At 47.7% G+C, this 10000-nt stretch overlaps 1 protein-coding gene and 1 long non-coding RNA gene across 3 annotated transcripts in view; one reads left to right on the top strand and one right to left on the bottom strand.

Moving 5' to 3' along the window:
- Positions 1-10000, top strand: part of LOC135104413 (myb-like protein V) — a 96444-nt gene that overhangs the window by 53661 nt on the left and 32783 nt on the right. Inside the window, exon 1 of one of the 2 annotated variants that reach the window (XR_010270426.1) lies at positions 9144-9530. The exons of the other annotated variant lie outside the window; for it this stretch is intronic. The gene's annotated coding sequence lies outside the window, so the exon portion shown is untranslated. Of the gene's footprint in view, positions 1-9143; positions 9531-10000 lie in introns of those variants that run through there. 2 annotated transcript variants of the gene reach the window in all.
- On the bottom strand, positions 7247-9179 carry LOC135104414 (uncharacterized). Its single transcript, XR_010270427.1, has 2 exons — positions 9108-9179; positions 7247-8935 (listed from the first exon to the last, which is right to left on the bottom strand). It is a non-coding gene; the product is annotated as an uncharacterized LOC135104414 (long non-coding RNA).

The raw sequence follows: 10000 nt of genomic DNA, 5'->3' as shown, positions 1-10000 counted from the left end.
TCACGCACGCACGCACACGCCGCCATCAGCACAGCACGCCCCGCCGCCCCTCACAACTTAAGGGCTTACGGAACCATAACCACAAAGGCGGGATTTTTACTGATCCCACCTCGGCCGCCGCCTCGCCAGACACTCACCTTTTCTTCTCTTTACTATTTTTCAGTCGCTGCTCTTTTTCACTCTCAATTTTCTCTCTCTCTCTCTCTCTCTCTGTCTCTCTCTCTCTCTCTCTCTCTCTCTCTCTCTCTCTCTCTCTCTCTCTCTCTCTCTCTCTCTCTCTCTCTCTCTCTCTGCCTGCGATGCAAAACCTTTTAATTTTGGTTAGCTTCTTGGCGAATTACGTAGATGGAAATAGATTGGTAGTTAGTTAGTTAGTTAGTGAGAGAGAGAGAGAGAGAGAGAGAGAGAGAGAGAGAGAGAGAGAGAGAGAGAGAGAGAGAGAGAGAGAGAGAGAGAGAGAGAGAGAGAGAGAGAGAGAGAGAGAGAGAGAGAGAGAGAGAGAGAGAGAGAGAGAGAGAGAGAGAGAGACACAGACAGAGACAGACACAGACAAAGAAAGAGAGAGGGAGAATGACATAATGAGACAGAATGAACACACACACACACACACACACACACACACACACATAGGTAGCAGAGACAGAGGCGTGATAAATTGGCCTAATGAAGAACACCTCAAGGAGTTACCAAGTATTCAAGGTGTTCATCTTTAATGTTGCCAGAATATTTCATGACTCCTCTTTCATTCTACACCGTCACAGAAGCCCCGGGAGAGCCGCCGTCCGAGCCCCGCCGTCCCAGGGGAGAGGGGAGAGGGCCAAGGCGGGGTGAGAGGCGAGGGAGCACAGGGGCTAGGAGGAAGGCGGAAAATGGGGAAGGAGGAGGAGGAGGAGGAGGAGGAGGAGGAGGAGGAGGAGGAGGAGGTACAAGGAGGACTAGGAAAAAAGGTTGGAGGTAGGAGGAAGGTAGGCAGAGTAGGAGAAAGGGAATGGAGGAATAGGACCAGGAAGAAGGAAAAGGAGGAGGAGGAGGAGGAGGAGGAGGAGGAGGAGGAGGAGGAGGAGGAGGAGGAAGCTAAGAGAAGCCTAAGGCCGTGAAAATAGGGAAGATTGTTTTGGAGGAGAGAGAGAGAGAGAGAGAGAGAGAGAGAGAGAGAGAGAGAGAGAGAGAGAGAGAGAGAGAGAGAGAGAGAGAGAGAGAGAGCAGCCACCAAAGTAAAAAGAACAAAAAATATACTTGATTGATGAAGTCAAGTGGAGAGAGAAGAAACTGGAGAGAAAGGAGAGATGGGGAGGACGATAAGAAGATTGGAGAGAGAGAGAGAGAGAGAGAGAGAGAGAGAGAGAGAGAGAGAGAGAGAGAGAGAGAGAGAGAGAGAGAGAGAGAGAGAGAGAGAGAGAGAGAGAGAAACTGAATAAAGGAAGACTACAACGAAACAAAATGAAAGAAAAACGAAAAAAAATATATGAAGTCGATTGGATTTGCGAAGAATGAAAACAGACATCAGAGAGAGAGAGAGAGAGAGAGAGAGAGAGAGAGAGAGAGAGAGAGAGAGAGAGAGAGAGAGAGAGAGAGAGAGAGAGAGACAGACAGACAGACAGACAGAGAACGTAAAGGAGATAGAGAAAGGAGCGAGAGAGAGGAGAGGAGAGGAGAGTAGAGGACGTGGCAAGGAAAGGGGAAAGGAATTACAGGAATAAGAAGGTGAAGGGTGGATAAATGAAGGAGGGAGGAAGGAAGGGAGGAACAGGAGGTGCGTGGGAAGGTCTCCACGTTGGGACGCCCTCAGGGGAGACGAAGGGAGAAATAAGAGCCACTGGGGAAGTAAAGGGAGGAGAGAAATCTGCGGGGATATGACGAGAGAGAGAGAGAGAGAGAGAGAGAGAGAGAGAGAGAGAGAGAGAGAGAGAGAGAGAGAGAGAGAGAGAAAATCAAACTTACAATAATACGTGCAAGAATGTCCTCTGCTTTAGATCCAAATTTTTGTTTTTTATTGTCATACTCTCGTGTGTGTGTGTGTGTGTGTGTGTGTGTGTGTGTGTGTGTGTGTGTGTGTGTGTGTGTGTGTGTGTGTGTGTGTGTGTGTGTTGACGCTCTCAAACACGAGATAATTAAATTCCATTCCAACATTTTCTTGCATATTAATAGAAAGACCATTACTAAGGTGCTTATTAGGGAGCAGGGTGTGTATGGAGAGAGAGAGAGAGAGAGAGAGAGAGAGAGAGAGAGAGAGAGAGAGAGAGAGAGAGAGAGAGAGAGAGAGAGAGAGAGAGAGAGAGCACAAAAGAACAGAGGTACGTACAACCATACACACACACACACACACACACACACATACAGGCAGGGTCAGCGTGAAGGTGGTGGTGTGTGACAGCTGAAGGGAGAAAAACACACTGAGCTGCATTAATATAAGTTTTTGCGTTTCATTCTTGCCACACCGAGGGAGAATGAGGCCACACACACACACACACACACACACACACACACACACACACACACACACACACACACACACACACACACACACACACACACACACACACACACCAAACCCTTTACTCGTACATAACTGACTTGCTATATGTTATCTCTCTCTCTCTCTCTCTCTCTCTCTCTCTCTCTCTCTCTCTCTCTCTCTCTCTCTCTCTCTCTCTCTCTCTCTCTCACATGGTCCTCTTTATCCAAACATTTTAATTTTCTTCCCTTTCATCAGCAGCGTTCTCTCTCCCAAGTCCTCATCACTCTCCCCTTCTTTCCCCTTCCTTCCTCGTTCATCCTCACCCTCATACATCCTCTCCTCTCCGCTCTTATCTTCCCCTTGCACTGTCTCCCCTCTTCCTTCCCTCACCCTCTGCTCTTATCCTATTGCCCTCCTCATTTTTGCAACTCTCTCCCTCTCTCTCTCCTTCCTTCTCTCTCTCTCTCTCTCTCTCTCTCTCTCTCTCTCTCTCTCTCTCTCTCTCTCTCTCTCTCTCTCTCTCTCGTTCGTACTCCTTTCTCTCTTTTCTCTTCTATTATAGTTTTCCTTACTCGCTATTTCTCTTCTTCCTCCTTTTCCTCTTTCTGTTGTCTTGTTTTTACTCTCTCTCTCTCTCTCTCTCTCTCTCTCTCTCTCTCTCTCTCTCTCTCTCTCTCTCTCTCTCTCTCTCTCTCTCTCTCTCTCTCTCTCTCTCTTTCGCACACTGTGGATAAGCTGCTCAGTTTGGAGCTTAGACTAAGGAAGGTTGGAGGGAGAGGAAAGTATAGAGGTGTGAGGGAAGGAGGAGGAGGAGGAAAGGAAGAGAGAGAAGGGGGAAATAACGGGATGAGGGAAGGAAGAATGTGTGAAGGAAGAGGAGGAGGTGCAAGATAAGGATAAGGTGTGAGGAAGGGGTAGGTACAAGTATGAGTAAAATTAGATACTGGAATGGTTGTGTATGGGAAGATATGTTGGATAGAGGAAGGGGAGTGGTGAATGAATGGTATTTTTCTGGTTAGGGTATAGGAGAGATGTATATATTTTAATACAAGTAAATACAAGTGGATTTTAGACAATAACAAACTTTTTAGGCTCCAACTAGGCCGTTTGATTTGGCTACACCACTCTATATAAGCTACGGTATTAGAGTAAAAAAATAGCTACAGTATAAAAGATAAGTGTAATCTATATCTGCTGTTATTTGATGGGGAAGGTAGAAATATTAGTCGTATGGTGTTGAATTTTCAGATAACGACGGGGCTCTAAAAAGTAACTAGGCTGTTTAATTTGGTTGCGACACTCTACGCTAGCTACAGTATTAGAGAAAAATAACTACACTATAAAGAAAAGCATAACCTCCATCATCTGTTATTTATTATGAATTTCTTAATATTTACCGTATGGTGATGCGATGTATGTATAGTCTACAGTATGATGGAGCAGAGGTGATGAGGCAACTATGTCTGGATACACCATAGAGTGAGGAAAGACTGGATGGTGATCATAATATTGGTGCAGGTGGTGGTGGTGGTGGTGGCGATGGTGGTGGCGCAAGGGTTTCGTGATCCCATCTGCGAGAGCTTCGAACCGCTTCCTGGAGACAGTGATTTGCATAACGCGATGTGTCTCAATTTTATCACTAGCGAGTGGGCGGCTGATTGAGTGATTGGGTGCGTGAATGATTGAGGAAGTGGGTGGGTGCGTGAGTGAGTGATTAAGTTGGTGATTGAGTGGATGAGTGATTGAGTGGATGAGTAATTGAGTGAGTGAGTGGGTGAGTGACTATTTGGATGCGTGAATGATTGAGGTAGTGGTGCGGTGCGTGGGTAAGTGAGAGATTGAGGTGGTGTTAGTGATGATTAAGTGCATGAATAATTGAGTTAGTGCGTGAGTGAGTGAGTGAGTGAATGAGTGAAGGCGGGAGAGAGGGAGGGAGCAAAAGGAAGATAAGGTCAGTTAATCTAACATTCTTAACAGATTATCCAAATGCCTTCAACGCACTCTAGCCATGTCCTTAAAATATATATACAACACACCCGCAACACACCCATAACACTCACCACACATCCACAGTACCCACAACACACCCACCACAAACCCATAACATCCCAAAAAACACCCACAAGACACCTACAGCACACCTTCAACACACCAACAACACACCCGCAACAACACACCCACAACACACCTAAAAACACACCCACAACACTCATAAAATAATACACTTTCAACACCCCCCACAAAAAAACAACAACACCACAGCATACTTTCAACGCAGCAACAACACACCCGCAACACACCCAAAGCACACCCAAAAAACACCCACAACACCCGCAAAAAAAAAAAAAAACTACACAACACATCACAACATCCCAAAAAACACAAATGCAACACCCACAAACAACACAATTACCAACACCCCACCCCTCCGCCAAAACAGGAAGAATTTATGGAGAACTTCGTCAGGAGAAATGTGAATGTTTGTGACTGTCGCCATCTTATCCCTACACGTCTACAGGGGAAGGGACTGTCATTCCCTGGGGTGTCCACTGGTCCCCTCCTCCTTCTGTTCCTCTCTCTTGCACTCTCCTACTTTTCCCCCTATACTCCCCTCACCTCGCCCCCTTCCTCTTTCTCCAGCTATTCCTCCTCCTCTACTAGCTATTCCTCCTCCTCCTCCTCCTCCTCCTCCTCCTCCTCCTCTTCCTATACCTCTGGTCTCCCTAGAGGATATACCCCCCAGAGCTTCAAGTCAATATCATGTAATATACAGCCTGTGTGTACCTGAGAGAGGGGCCGCCTGTGTCTTGTGTGTGTGTGTGTGTGTGTGTGTGTGTGTGTGTGTCTAGGTAAATGTTTTAGTGTAAGTCTGTTTCTGCTCTTGTTCCTTTCTTGATTGCAGTGTTCCGCTTTTTGCCTTCCGTCTTTATGAGTGAGTTCATGCTGTGCCTCTGTTGCTGTGGTCTTTTGTCTGTGTCTGTGTGTCTGTGTGTGGGTGTTTTGTCTGTGTGTATGTGTCTGTGTTTGTCTGTCTGTCTGTCTGTCTGTCTGTATGTATGTGTGTATGTATGTATGCATGCATGTATGTACTATGTATGTATGTCTGTCGTCTCTCTCTCTCTCTCTCTCTCTCTCTCTCTCTCTGTATGTCATTCTCATTGCGTGTGTATGTACTTATGAATATTAATAGATATGGATCAGAGAGTTATGTACATGTATATGTTTGTATTTATGTAAGTTTGCTATGTAGGTATGTATGTATGTATATATGTATGTATGCAAATATGTATGTGAGCAAATAACATTACTTTTGATAAAATTTTCCCAATATTTATTCAGATATTGAGAGAGAGAGAGAGAGAGAGAGAGAGAGAGAGAGAGAGAGAGAGAGAGAGAGAGAGAGAGAGAGAGAGAGAGAGAGAGAGAGAGAGTAATGCAAGGTTTCACAAGACGCAGGGATTGTCTCACATTAGTAGTGCAAGTCGCACATGGTAAGGGGGAGGAGGAGGGGGAGAGGGGGAAAGGAGGGGGAGGGGGTAGTAATGGGAAGGGTTAAAGTCACATTATCATCAAGTAGGCCATTCACGGCGGAAACACTGACGCTTTAATGTTTTCTTTTTTTTTCCTTCGTCTAATTATTTGTCTTAAAGGTAGTGACAGAACGATAATTGTGTGAGTCTATCGCACGCACTGATTGGTTGAAATGACTTCAGATTAACGGAATGGAAGAGAATTTTGTCCTAACTGCAACTGTGTTGATCGTTACCAGTGAAAAATTGTATTCATTTTCTCTTGTTCATCTCCCAGACACTTTTTTTCTCTCTCTCTCTCTCTCTCTCTCTCTCTCTCTCTCTCTCTCTCTCTCTCTCTCTCTCTCTCTCTCTCTCTCTCTCTCCCTCCTTGTCTGGTTGCACCGTCGCCGTTGTTGCAGTCATTGTTCACACCGTAGCCTCGGGCCGCTGCTCGGCCCTTGCTTGTCGCCGAGTCTTGACTGTTTTGCTGAGGCTCCCTGACACACGTTCGCCATTAGGTGGCTAGGGAGCCGCTTCCAGGCGACTGTAGATTGCATGGCCAAGGGCGTCGCTGGTCCATCCTCCCTTCCCTTTGATGTGACGCCTCCGCCAGCACACTTTCCGCGCTGCATCCCTCCCCCTCATGACAACCTTGTTTATGTTCCGCACACCAGATGCAGAGTGTCTTGCCTCCGCTGATTGAATCAGAGGGAACAGCCCCATTGTATTCTGAACAGCCTTATGCAGTACCTTTGCCTGAAGGGCTTAATGATGGTGACTAGATGCACGGCTGTGGTGAGTGTGCCGTGTGCAGAAGTGTGTATCCCTTAAGTACCCTGATGATGATTGCTTCCAGTGTTCGACAGCGTGTGCCTGCTGCTCGCTAACTCGTACCTTCCACACTTTATTTCCCATTCACCGACAATGCACTAGACTTTTTCAAGCAAGACTAACGCCCTGCTGGATGCCTTGCTCAGGATAGGACCAGGGAGGGAGACTTGCAGGCTGGACAGTCACACACACACACACACACACACACACACACACTGATACAGGTATCAAAGAGACACACAGATAACTTTTTTTTCCTTCTTCTTTTCATTACTATTTTTGTTTTCAGTGAGACAAAGTAAAGGGAACATCTAATAGATGCCTAAAAAAAATGCTGTTGCTTTCCATTCACCCAGCGTCCGTTGTCAAAATCATATACAGCACCTTACTAAAAATACACAAAAGAAAACCGCTTTGAACATTACAATTACGAAAGGGAATGGAAGTGCTCTGTGTGTGTGTGTGTGTGTGTGTGTGTGTGTGTGTGTGTGTGTGTGTGTGTGTGTGTGTGTGTGTGTGTGTGTGTGTGTGTGTGTGTGTGTGTGTGTGTGTGTGTGTGTGTGTGTGTGTGTGTGAGCAATAATATAACAACAGCTTTCGTCCTTCCACAATTCATTTGCGGCTTTTAATTATTATTTCATTTAATTCAACGAAAACTTGTCACTGAACGGCAAAAATTCAACAGATGTCTTTTCATCCTCTTGTCACTAGGCCGTGTGCTGTTCACTGGCGGACAAAATTTAGTATAGGATGAATCAATAGGTTTGTGTGTTCCCATGATTGATGAGGTGGAGACGCCGCACAGGTATCCAGCTCATCAGGTGGATGGAGGAAGGTGTGCCGCGGACTGACGCCAGCTGATTAATTCTGATCTCGGGTTGATCGACCGGCTAAGGACAGGTGTTTTCTTATGATTGATTCCTTCCTGGAGGCGCGTGAACATCGCTGACACACCGCCGGCCGTCTCTCATCACCCACCAGTCTTGCGTCCACGGCCTCCGCCACACATAAAACTGGTGATAAATGAAGTCGTATGTCGAAGGAAATGATGCTACTGGTCGTTATTCTTTTTGCGTGACCATCTAAACCCTAGCGGCAGCAAAGCGTGGTACCACACTGTGGGTCAGGGTCGTGATATGTAATAGTTTTCAAGTAGACCTTCAGGCCACTCTCTGGTCAGCGGTGATCGTAACGAGTGTCCCGCAGGTGTGGCGGGTGGAGCGGCATTTCCTGGTAGGGCACTCTGATTCCGTGACACACAGCCGCGTGTTCCCCCCTTTAGATGAAAACACTTCACCTGTAGATCTAAATATAATTCAGGTATTCCACGCACGTCAACAGCTTAAGTACAATACTCACAATCAGCCGCAAGCTGAATGGATCCCTGCAGAAGCACCCGGTAGGGGGGGCGGCCCGTCCCAGCTCAGGCCAGACCCTCGCCCCGGGACCCACGCGGCACCACACTCCCTCAGTCACACGGTGCATACTAACAGACACTCTTACGTCGCCATTATTACCAGGGCGAAGCAGCAGCGGCGCGGGATAATGGGCAGGGTGCGCTGCTCTGTCGTCGCCCGGCGGGGGTCGGCGGAGGCGGGAGGAGGGAGGAGGAAGGAGGTGCTGCTCGCCACCCTGGCATACGCCTTTTGTGCAAGTGTTTCCTTCCCCCACCCCACCCACAACTTCCTCCCGCTCTTCCCGCCGCTCTCGTACTCTTCTGCCAGTCCTTTGTCACTAGAGATTTTGCCTCTTTCTATTTTTTTTTCTGCCTCTATCTTTTCCTCCTCTCTGCCGTACCTCGCCGACCGGGGAAACGTTGCGTCGTCGTTTGTCTGCCAGCTGTGTCGTGTGCCGCGGGGGGAGACGGGAGTGGCGTAGTGAGGGCACCGCTAGGCCAGCAAGTCTCGTGCGGCCAGTGGAGAGATGGAGCAAGATTGGAGTGGTTGTCAGAATTATCTGAAATGACCACATTAATCCCCTCCCCATCACTATATCACTATAAACTAGAAAGGTGATGTATGACCATCACCACCACAGCAGCAATACTGCACACCTACCAATATTACTGCCACCACCTCCATAGTCATCAATGCCATGACATCAAGTCCTGCAGTTCACCACCACCGATCAGCATCTAAAAAAAAAAGAAAAAAAGAAAAAGTGGGTTTTAAGCAGGCGAAGCACGAACGGCAGCTACTCCCTCATTACTTGATAAGATGTGCTTTCTAATAGTAAACTATGATGCAAATAATTTAGCAGAGCTTATAGGAAATGCTTGTCCCTGGCGTCTACGTTCATATGCATACTTGAAGACAGAGGCGGTGTTGTGTGGGTGGTGGCAGTCCGCGGCGCAATGTCAGGGGGTATCACAATAGGTGGCAACTCAGACTGTGTCCTGATTGGCGGACTACATCTACGACACAGCCAGGCTCGAACGCTCGATGCGCTTCATGTGCTCGAACTGAGGGTGTCGGGCATGTAGAGCAGAGTTCGCCGCCACTGCGCATGTTGCATAGCTAGGCGGCGTGTGTAGAAGCGCGGCGCGACTTCCTCGAGTAACGCTTGGCGATCACGAGTCAGGCTTGTAACCTTTGTGTCAGCAATATTATCCGTGTGATCTTTGCGTGTCAGTGAGCAAGTGGAGCCTGTGGCAGTGCGTGTCAGCTGGACTTCACCACCTCAGGCCAGTGGGTGGACGAGGGCCTGGCCACGGCACAGGCCACCCCAAGGTAAAGTGCTGCTTCCTCCACGACGTCCTGCACGCCACCACGCGTCGCCACCACACGCACACACGGCTCTAGGCTCTGTGTCAGTTTCGTCAGAGTAAATGGATCATCTCATTGTAGAATAATGAAATTAATAACTTCCATTTGACTTGCTGTAGATCTCTCTCTCTCTCTCTCTCTCTCTCTCTCTCTCTCTCTCTCTCTCTCTCTCTCTCTCTCTCTCTCTCTCTCTCTCTCTCTCTCTCTCTCTCGTGCCCTCAGCCTGCCCCTTTGTCACTTAGGGAGAGAACAGAAGTAAGCTGTTACCCACCGAGTTATTGATTGGCTTTTGTTGTGGAGCAGATAGTGGTGGTGGTGGTGACGGATGCTATTGTTGATGGTGGTTGGTTTGTGGTAACTGTTGCAGGATTCGTTACCGCGTAAGTGTGGCTGTGGGTGTGAGGAGGTTGAGAGGAGCAAGTGTTGAGTGTAGG

This window comes from Scylla paramamosain, chromosome 10 (genome assembly GCF_035594125.1).
Source record: "Scylla paramamosain isolate STU-SP2022 chromosome 10, ASM3559412v1, whole genome shotgun sequence".
NCBI classification, from domain to species: domain Eukaryota; kingdom Metazoa; phylum Arthropoda; class Malacostraca; order Decapoda; family Portunidae; genus Scylla; species Scylla paramamosain.
This window is presented reverse-complemented; position numbering and strand designations above follow the sequence as displayed.